Source organism: Podarcis filfolensis, assembly GCF_964270895.1.
Source record: "Podarcis filfolensis genome assembly, chromosome: 16".
Classification (NCBI taxonomy): Eukaryota; Metazoa; Chordata; class Lepidosauria; order Squamata; family Lacertidae; genus Podarcis; species Podarcis filfolensis.
Genome location: NC_139620.1, coordinates 9,876,101 through 9,885,908, shown reverse-complemented (window position 1 = coordinate 9,885,908; position 9,808 = coordinate 9,876,101). Strand labels below are relative to the sequence as shown.

General features: G+C 51.9%; 2 long non-coding RNA genes across 2 annotated transcripts; one reads left to right on the top strand and one right to left on the bottom strand.

The window, feature by feature from the left end:
• Window positions 1-2,844: 2,844 nt before the first annotated feature.
• Window positions 2,845-6,100, top strand: LOC310752048. Its single transcript, XR_014542823.1, has 2 exons — window positions 2,845-3,475; window positions 4,020-6,100. It is a non-coding gene; the product is annotated as an uncharacterized lncRNA (long non-coding RNA).
• A 165-nt stretch (window positions 6,101-6,265) lies between these two features.
• LOC310752039 lies at window positions 6,266-9,350 on the bottom strand. Its single transcript, XR_014542814.1, has 2 exons — window positions 7,787-9,350; window positions 6,266-7,271 (listed from the first exon to the last, which is right to left on the bottom strand). It is a non-coding gene; the product is annotated as an uncharacterized lncRNA (long non-coding RNA).
• Window positions 9,351-9,808: the final 458 nt, after the last annotated feature.

The following is a 9,808-nucleotide window of genomic DNA, read 5'->3' as shown; positions in this document are numbered from 1 at the left end:
GCTCCCACTCATAAAAGGAGGGGCGTTGTGCTCCGTTACAAGTCCCTGGGATAGCTCAGTCGGTTGAGCCATGAGACTCTTAATCCCAGGGTTGTGGGTTTGAGTCCCATGCTGGGCGAAAGATTGCGGCATTGTACTAGAAGATGCGGGGTTGTCCTAGAAGATGATCCTCGTGGTCCTTTCCAGCTACAGTTCCGTTATCTGATTCCAAGCAAATGCATGCAAGAGCAGGAGAACAGTGGCAGCTATTGCCCATCTGAACTGGCAGAGCAAAAGGCAGGGAGCCCAACAGTGGGTGGTGCCAGAGCCAATGACAACAACAACAACAATTTATTATTTATACCCCGCCCATCTGGGTGGGCTTCCCCAGCCACTCTGGGCGGCTTCCAACAAAATATTAAAATACTGTAATACATCAAACATTAAAAGCTTCCCTAAACAGGGCTGCCTTCAGATGTCTTCTAAAAGTCTGGTAGTTGTTCTCTTTGACATCTGGTGGGAGGGCGTTCCACAGGGAGGGTGCCACTACCGAGAAGGCCCTCTGCCTGGTTCCCTGTAACTTGGCTTCTCGCAGTGAGGGAACCACCAGAAGGCCCTTGGTGCTGGATCTCAGTGTCCGGGTAGAATGATGGGGGTGGAGATGCTCCTTCAGATATACTGGCCCGAGGCCATTTAGGGCTTTGAGCTAGACAAGGGACAAGGGAAAGGCAGACCCCAGTCATTTTTTAGAACTGCAACCTCAGGAGTTCCTTTGAGTGGAGTGTGTTCCCTTATTAGCTGGGCTTACTTTGCTCTTTCTCGTCTTCTTTTTTCTTTTTTTTGAGAGCTACAAGCTCATGGGTGACTTGGGGAAGGTTGGTCAGCCTAGCCTGTCTCCCCCCCCCCCCGCGCCCCTCATCATCAGCTCAGATTCTCTGTTAATCTGACCTAATCAAATTAAAAAGAAGCTCTTTAATCGCTGCTGATCCCTGCACAAGTAAACAGAGCCACACCAGGCAGGCCTGGTGCCAAGAGAGCCTTGGGCACTCTGCAGCCATGGCTAGCAAATACCCCACTCTCTCCATGCATCCCAGGCCCAGCTTGTATCTCATACGACTTCACGTACCTGGAGGGTCAAATTCCTTTTAATAAATGGGACCTGGCAGGAGCTGCTTGGTTTGTAAATAGCTCCCTCAGGCGTCCAGCCACTGAACTGTAGGCCATGCTCTTCTTGACGAAATACCTTTGGGCCCTGGAATGACTCCACCCACTGAGGCTGGCTATGGGCTACTTCTGGGCAGGAAGGTGTATGAAAGTCTGGCCTGAGCAATGTGGTCTTCTTGAGAGCTAGCTAACTCCACCTTCCTGGTTTGCCCTGCCTTCCAGCTTGCCCTTCAAGCCCTGCTTCCTGGTGTGACATTAAGAAGGCTGGTTCGTGGGCATAGCAATCCGGGCCTATTGCATCTGGTAGGGCAGAAGGCAGGGAGCCCAACAGCAGGGGGCGCCAGAGCCAAATAATTCTGATTTTGCCCCCACCTTCCTCCCTGCTGAGTTCTACAGAAAAGCAACACTCACTCAGACTTAGGAGAAGAAGGCGAAAGCTGGTAGGCAGGAGCCCTTCCTCGACTGGATACAGGTCAGGAGGCAGGCGGGTGGGAGCTGAGTGCCCTGCTTGCCCTAATGGACCTTCTAACCTGTGATGGCCTGGGGATCGGATTCAGAGGCTGAACCTGAGGAATCCCAGCCTGCACAGGAGTCCCCGCCTCCAGGACCGGCTGAGCCGGGGCTGGGGCTTGAGCCTGAAGGGCCCTCACCTGTGCCAGATCCTCAGGAGCAGACACCAGCTGAGTCTGCTCTGGCTCCTGAGGTGATGGAGGACCCATTCCCTGCAGGTGCTCCACTCTCAGCCCCGTCAGGGGAAGCTGAGGTTGCCTCTGAGTCCAGTAACCCTCCAGCCTCTCCTGAGCTGCAGAGGCTTAGGGCAGAGAGGCGGAGGGAACTAAGTTCCCGCAGGAGGAGTGCTCGCCTCCAGGCCAGGAGAGGCGAGTCACCTGTGGACCGGGGCCGCCCTATGCCTCGGGGCAGATAAAAGCCAGCCAGCCCAGTCTCAGGTTGCGGGAGCAATGTTGTTGGTAGCCTGTTCCTGCCTGCACCCTGTCCTGCTCTTCTGCCAGAGTTCCTGACCACACCCAAATCCTTGCCTTGGACCCCGCTTCAGCCTTGATGGACAGCCTCCATACCACACCCTCAACCTCGGACTGGACTCGGACCACGCCGCACGGTAACCCCCTGGGACCAGCACATAACCACTGGCAGGAGTCTAGAACGAGCCAGGAAGTTAGGGCTGGTGAGCAAGACCAGACACCAGAGCAAACCGTCCCTGAGACAGGAAGCCTTCTTAGATGACCAGATTTTTTTCATTGAATCCGGGGACACTTTTTTTCCCTTTTTTTTTGGAAGCTGAGTAGCAACAAGGAGTCAGTAGTGGGGATGGTGAGGCAAAAGACCCACATGCATATTGTAGAAAGTGCAAAGCCCCTCTTTCGCATCCTGTGAAACATAAATGCGCAGAGTTTTTTTTTTAAATAGGGCAACGGCACGCCATGCGCCCATGACTCCCAAGCCTTCCCCGATCTCCTGCCCCCTTCCCTGTTTGTTTTGACAGATCGGGGGAGTCTTGGGAGTCACGGGCGGGTGGCCGTTGCCCAGGAGGGCCGCAAGGTGCACGGTTTCTCTGCCAGGCAAGGTGCAAAGCCCTTCTTTCACACCCTGTGAAACATAAATGAGCAGAGTTTAAAAAAACCTGGGCAATGGCCGCCCACCTGCAACTCCTGAGCCTCCCCCGTTCAGTCAAAACAAAGGGGGAAGGGGGCAGGAGATCTGCATCGCCGGACATCCCCTGTTCCCCTTCGGCAGTGGCGATGGCTCGGGCTGGCTTCAAGAGCTGCTCGCTGCCGTGGCACCCGCCATTTTGCCTTGCTGGAAGTTCCAGCAAGGAAAAATGGCGGGTGCCATGGGCAGTGAGCAGCTCTTGAAGCCAGCCAGAGCCAACTGCGCTGCCAGGCTGGCTCCGGGCTGCTGAGGCTGCTGCTGCCATGTTTCCCGGGGGCAGATTTGCAAATCTGGGGACATTCCGGGGACGGAATTTGTCCGGGGACAGATTTGCAAATCTGGGGACTGTCCCCGGAACTGGGGACATCTGGTAACCCTATTCTTAACGTCCCTTCCTAATAGCCCATGGCCAGTGCAGAGGAGCAGAGTCAGTCCAGAATGTTATTTCCTGAGAAGCTGCAGTGTCACAGCTTGCCATATGGGGCAGGGGTCAGCAGCGAGTAAGAAGGCAGGCGGGTGGAGGCAGATTGAGGTTGGTGGGGCAGTTTCCCCATTCACCCTGATGGACTAGCCTCCACTGGTTTCCCTCCCTCTCATGCAAGCTACCGATTGCATTGTCTGCTCTGGATTTTGGAGGGCCTTTGGGCAGAGATGCCATTGGTTGGTCTTCTTCCATAGCTGTCAACTTACAGATTTGAAAATAAGGGACCAGCAGCCTCGGAAATAAGGGATCAGCAGCCAAAATAAGGGATTTTCCAAGCACAGGTATGTTCAACTTCTGAGCCCCTCCGAGCCAAAGGCAGAAAGCCCAGCCAGCAGCCAAACGAAGCCTCAAGCGGTGGTTCCCACAGCGCAGCAACCCGGCAAAGGGGATGCAGCAAGGAAAACCACGCTCACCTCTCCACTGGGAAGCGCTGAGCAAAGGCAAGTCCCCAGGCAACGCAGCCGATTTGATCGCAACAAGGCATGCAAGCTCCACCCCCCAGTCGTTCTTAGACTCCTTATTGGGTGAGCAACGCAGCCAAGCAACACAGTTGGAGCCTCCCTCCTCCCTGGCCGGCAGGGAGGGAGAGAGAGGAGCTGCTTCCTTTGAAACCCGGGAAATTCAAGGGACATCATCAATAAGGGACAGCAGTGGGACACGGCGCTGGGATAAGGGACTTTCCCGCCAAATAAGGGACGGTTGACAGCTATGTCTTCTCCTTAAGCGCTCTCTCTCTCTCTCTCTCTCTCTCTCTTTCTCTTTCTCTTTCTTTCTCTTTCTCTCTCTGGGCCCAATCAGTTCACTGCCCAGAAAGAGCAAGTCGAGTCTACTTGTTGCTGCTGAGGGAGGAGAAGCAAAGCCAAGTGATGGCTGGTGTTCATTGAGACTGGTAGGACAGAAAGCAGGGAGGTCTAGGGATGGGCGGAGCCAGAGCCAATGACAGGCAGACCGAGAGCCAATAACAGGCCAGCCTCCTAGCTTTCCAGTACAGTGCCACCTAGTGGAGATTACTTCTATTTATGTAAATGAATTGAACGGCAGAGAGGAGGTGTATTTACCGCTGGTGGCTGGTAGGGCAGAAAGTGAGGAGTCCAACAGTAGGGGGAGCCAGAGCCAACGATAGACAGAGTCAACAAACACCAGTTTTTCCATCATCTGCCTCTTTTGCTGAGTTCTCCAAGGGGAAACGTTTCAACTAAGGCAGCAGCGGAGGAGGCTGACAACTGGTGCCGTTCCTGAACTGGTTGCAAGTACAAGTGTGGGCAGGTGGGGGCAACTTATGGGGCAGCAGGCTGGGGGTCAGCAGTGGGCCCCTTGCTCAGGTGCTGGACCCAGGAGATACCTGAAGATGCTGAGCCCTGATCTTTGAAAATGAGGATGTGGGCCTGGGGGGCTGTTAGCTGACTTCATGCTTGCTCTGTCCTCCGTCTTCATTTCCCCGACCTTGATTTATAATCTACTTAAAGCTGGAAGTCCAAACCTTAATCAGGAAAGATTGCCACGTCCGCAACCACATCACTATTTAGCCCTGGATTGAGAGAGAGAGAGGAATACAATATGGATTTAAAATGATAATCCAGCTAGGAGAAAGCAGAGACCCAGTTTGCTTGTGTGACCAACAGAAGGGGGGAAGGCACAGAGAACGGTGTTTTACATTCTTATTTGCAAACAGGAGTCTCTTTGTTGCGGCCTTCTCTTAGTTTGGACTTTGAGAGGATTTCCCACCCTTCTGTTCCTCCATAATTCTTAGAGATCTGCTGGATCAGGCCAAAGGCCCGCCTGATCCAGGATCCTGCTCTCACAGGGGCCAACCAGATGCCTGTGAAGAAGGAGGAGGAGGAGTTTGGATTTGATATCCCGCTTTATCACTACCCGAAGGAGTCTCAAAGCGGCTAACATTCCCCTTTCCCTTCCTCCCCCACAACAAACACTCTGTGAGGTGAGTGAGGCTGAGAGACTTCAGAGAAGTGTGACTAGCCCAAGGTCACCCAGCAGCTGCATGTGGAGGAGCGGGTAAGTGAACCTGGTTCACCAGATTACGAGTCTACCGCTCTTAACCACTACACCACACTGGCTCTCACTGGCTCCACACTGTGAGAAACGGGCAAGCAGGACCTGAGTGCAAGGAGTCCTCTCCCCTCCTGTGGTCCCCAGGAACTGGTGTTTTGAAGCATTCCACCTCTGGGCATGGAGGCAGAGCAGAGCAGAACCATTGTGGCCAGCAATGACTGATAGCCTTGAGAGACTCCTGGAGAGCTGCTGCCACTGATCTTCAGCTGGTGGGACGGGCCCACTAGTGGGTCACGGCCTGGTCCGAGGTGGGTCGTAACAGGAGCGCCGCCACCCAGCAAATATGTGATAAAAGATTAAGAAATGGGTCCCCAAATCGCATTTGGATTGCAAGTGGGTCCTGGGTCTGAAAAGGTTGAAGACTATTGGTGTACAGTGGACTATACAGGTGAATTGTCAGGTTCTGTATAAGGCAACTTCCTAAGCTGTTATGTAACTGAATTTAATTACTCCTCCTCCTCCAAAGGCCCATTCCCTATCATGTAGGAATTACGCCTTTAATGTGGTGGCCTCTTCCCTTTGGAACGCCCTCTTGTCAGATGGGCACCAACGATTGTCTTTTTGTTGCCCGTTAAACGGCTTCCTCTTTCGACGTGCCTTTGATCCCTAGCTGTATCTGTACTGGATTTGAGATCACTTAAATGGCTGACTTTAAAAAACAAAAACAAACCTGTTTGCTTTGGGATATCTTCATGGGAAGCAATTAGCAAAGAAATAAAATTAATATGTGAATAACCCTCCAAGTTCGCAACAAACCCACGGCGCAGCCCACCGTTCCACTAGGTTCATATGGCTGGGCGACTGGCCCCAGCTGTTGCTATTACCAAATGACAAAACCAGCTCCAAGTCTCTCTTTATTACCGAAATCCGTTAGGTACAACGTCCGAAACGAAACAAAAATTAATTTTTTATTTTTATTTTACAAAAAGAAGAAGAGAGCACAGCTTTTTAAAATCGCTTCCCGTGATATGAAATCTACAAGCGCCGTACACTGAGCAACGCCAAGTGCAAAGGTGATGGTTGATGGTCTTTGGTGACTAGATTGCACACACGTTCACACCTGCTGTATGCACACACACACACACACACACACACACTACAGAGACTCTTTCACACATGTGCACACACAACCACACTTGTAGGGGTGTCCTACTGGCTGTGTCTTGACACTGGGATCCCTATATTCTGCATCTTTCCAGAGATGCTAGCGTGTTCCTAGGGCAGGAAGATGTCCTTTTGATATGTGTTTGCGCGTACACACACACACACACACACACACCAGCACAGAGGGAGTATAGAGACCCCGCTGAGAAGAATCTGTGCATGTGTGTATGTGTGAACTCCCGTGGATCTTTCGATGCAACAAATCTGCAGTTTCAATTAGCACGCCTGCCTTCTCCACCAATCATAACACTGCCTAAAACCTCCTGCCCCCAAAAGATAGGCATTGCGCTGGGCAGTGGGGCTAGAAACAATAGGAGAAACAGGCCCCAGTGAGGACACAGCCATGGCTCAGCCACACAGGGGCCACTGGGAGGAAAGGGGGTGGGGGTGGAGAACACCTCCCTCCCTTTCGCCACCCCACCCCCCAGCTTCATGGCTATGGGAACAGCAGCTCTACAGATGGCTCTAACCCAATTCGAGTGTAAACAAGAAGAAATTCTGGAATGTTTTTGAACCTACGTAATCAGACTGGGTGGCTCCTACCAGAGGGGGGCCATTGTGGGATGGGAGGCAGGAAAGGAGAGCAGGATCAAGAAGGCAGTACTGGTTGTTCCCTCTGAGAAGCTTCTCATGGGGATGTCATATAAGAGACTAAGTTGCTCAGGGGTGTAAGGAGGAATAATTGCCTGTGCTGCGCTGTATTTGCTGCACGCAGCGCTCTTTCCATTCCACTGCAGTTCACCTTCCTCCATAGCTGTAAATTTACAGATTTGAAAATAAGGGACCAGCAACCTTGGAAATAAGGGATCAGCAGCCAAAATAAGGGATTTTCAGAGCACAGGTATGTTCGACTTCTGAGCCCCTCCGAGCCAAAGGCAGAAAGCCCAGCCAACAGCCAAACGAAGCCTCAAGCGGTGGTTCCCACAGCGCAGCAACCCGGCAAAGGGGATGCAGTAAGGAAAACCACCGTCACCTCTCCACTGGGAAGCGCTGAGCAAAGGCCAGTCCCCTTTGATCGGCACAAGGCATGCAAGCTCCACCCCCCAGTCGTTCTTAGACTCCTTATTGGGTGAGCAACGCAGCCAAGCAACACAGTTGGAGCCTCCCTCCTCCCTGGCCGGCAGGGAGGGAGGGAGAGGAGCTGCTTCCTTTGAAACCCGGGAAATTTAAGGGACATCATCAATAAGGGACAGCAGTGGGACACGGCGCTGGGATAAGGGATTTTCCCGCCAAATAAGGGACAGTTGACAGCTATGCCTTCCTCCAAAACAACATTCTCTGCCTTGCTATGGTGAAGTGATGTAACTTACGTCATTTGCTATGTAAATTATGTTGTCGTTACATGATTCCATCCCACTCATTGTAATGCAAAGGAATCACAACGCGGGGGGGGGGGGACGACGTAATCAACCCTGCGTCTTTTTGTGGACGGAAAGTAACATCAGCAAATGTGAATCCTATGCGCTGGTTTGATTTCTGTTCTGGGCATAGGATGAATAAAGCGATAACTGGCACTTTCCCTTTCCATTTCCATTGGAACCCTCTGCCATCCTTTAAGATAGCCTACCTACTCCCCCAACATCTAAACCCAGTGTGGTCTGCCCAATACGTTTTGATGCATGTAGCAAAGGACATGGTGGCCCCTCCCACAGTGAATTCCACATGTAGAATCCTGAATCGAGAACCAGCAATCTGCAGGCATCAGAGTAGCTGAGATGGTACTGATCAAGCCCTGTGCAGCGCACACAATTTTGTCCAATGCTTTGCTGCTGCTCCCTAGTACCTGCCGCCTGAGGCTGCCATCTCACATTGCCCGATGGTAGGGCCCCCTCCACAATTCAGTAGGAGAAACAATGGAACAACCAAGGGTTTCTTGCCCTGGGCCTAGTACCTTTATGGTGTGTGCTTCTAGTCTAGCAGCAAGCGGGCGGCGAGCGGTTTGTTCCTGTTGAAGATTGCATCAGAGATCCCCCTCCCTCTAATTTTCCCCTCCTGGGAAAGATAATTGAGCGACGCTGATCCCCTACCCCATTCCCGCTCTAGAAAAGCATTTGACAGCACAGCGGCAGAAATGGTTGGGGATGGAGGGGGGGGGGTCAGGAGGGAGAAATCTACAAGGCTCCTGAGGGTCTACTCTACCCTGAATTGATAACATGGCTGGATCTGAAAGCAACACCTTTTCACGCACTGATTGCACGTCACAGATTACTGGTTCCTGGAGAGAGACTGTGGGCTCACTGGCCCTCACATAAGAAGGAATAAATGTGGGTGGCACCCAGGCTGTTCTAGAAGGATGGAGGGCTGCCCTGGACCCAAGCAGAGCTCCTTTCCACCCCTGGCAGTGTTTAGGCACAAGGAGGGGGTGAGACAAAGAAAGGGTGCTCTGCTACCCTGTTATGACCCTTCGTCGCTGGTGAAGGGCATTTCAAATAGGGAACCTGCGGGGCGTGGGTTAGGGCACAGAGGTGTAAATATTTATCCCTCGTCCTTCAATGGCCTGCCATGCACAAAGGCAGGGGAAGGAGGAATAATAATAATAATAATAATAATAATCTATTATTTATACCCCTCCCATCTGGCTGGGTCTCCCCAGCCACTCTGGGCAGCTCCCAACAGAATATTAAAAATAGAATCAAACATTAAAAACTTCCCTAAACAGGGCTGCCTTCAGATGTCTCCTAAAAGTCAGGTGGTTGTTTATTTCCTTGACATCTGATGGGAGGGCGTTCCACAGGGCGGGCGCCACTACTGAGAAGGCCCTCTGCCTGGTTCCCTGCAACCTCACTTCTTGCAGTGAAGGAACCACCAGAAGGCCCTCAGTGCTTGGACCTCAGTGTCTGGGCTGAACGATGGGGGTGGAGACGTTCCTTCAGGTATACTGGACCGAGGCCGTTTAAGGCTTTAAAGGTCAGCACCAAATCCAACTCCTGTTAGACATTCTCACTACAAACTGCTCCCAATAAAATAGCGGGAGGCATGGCAGTCAGTAGTGGAAGGAGGGAATTCCCCAACCCAAAATTAATAATAACCCTAGCCAATTTCCTGTTGGTTAATCTGTATTTTTTTAAAACCCCAAACCAAACATTTTCTTGTGACTCTGGTTATGTGACTTGAAGGAGAGCTGTAATCATCACTTCCTGCAAGAGTCCAAAGTGGGGACTGTTATCTCATACAAAAGAAACCAATACCGCCTTAGTCTTTTGCTCAGTTAATCCAGGACTAACTCCTTCCCTCTGTATCCTCAATTGTTAGTTGCTTTTCGATAATTGCACAATGCCC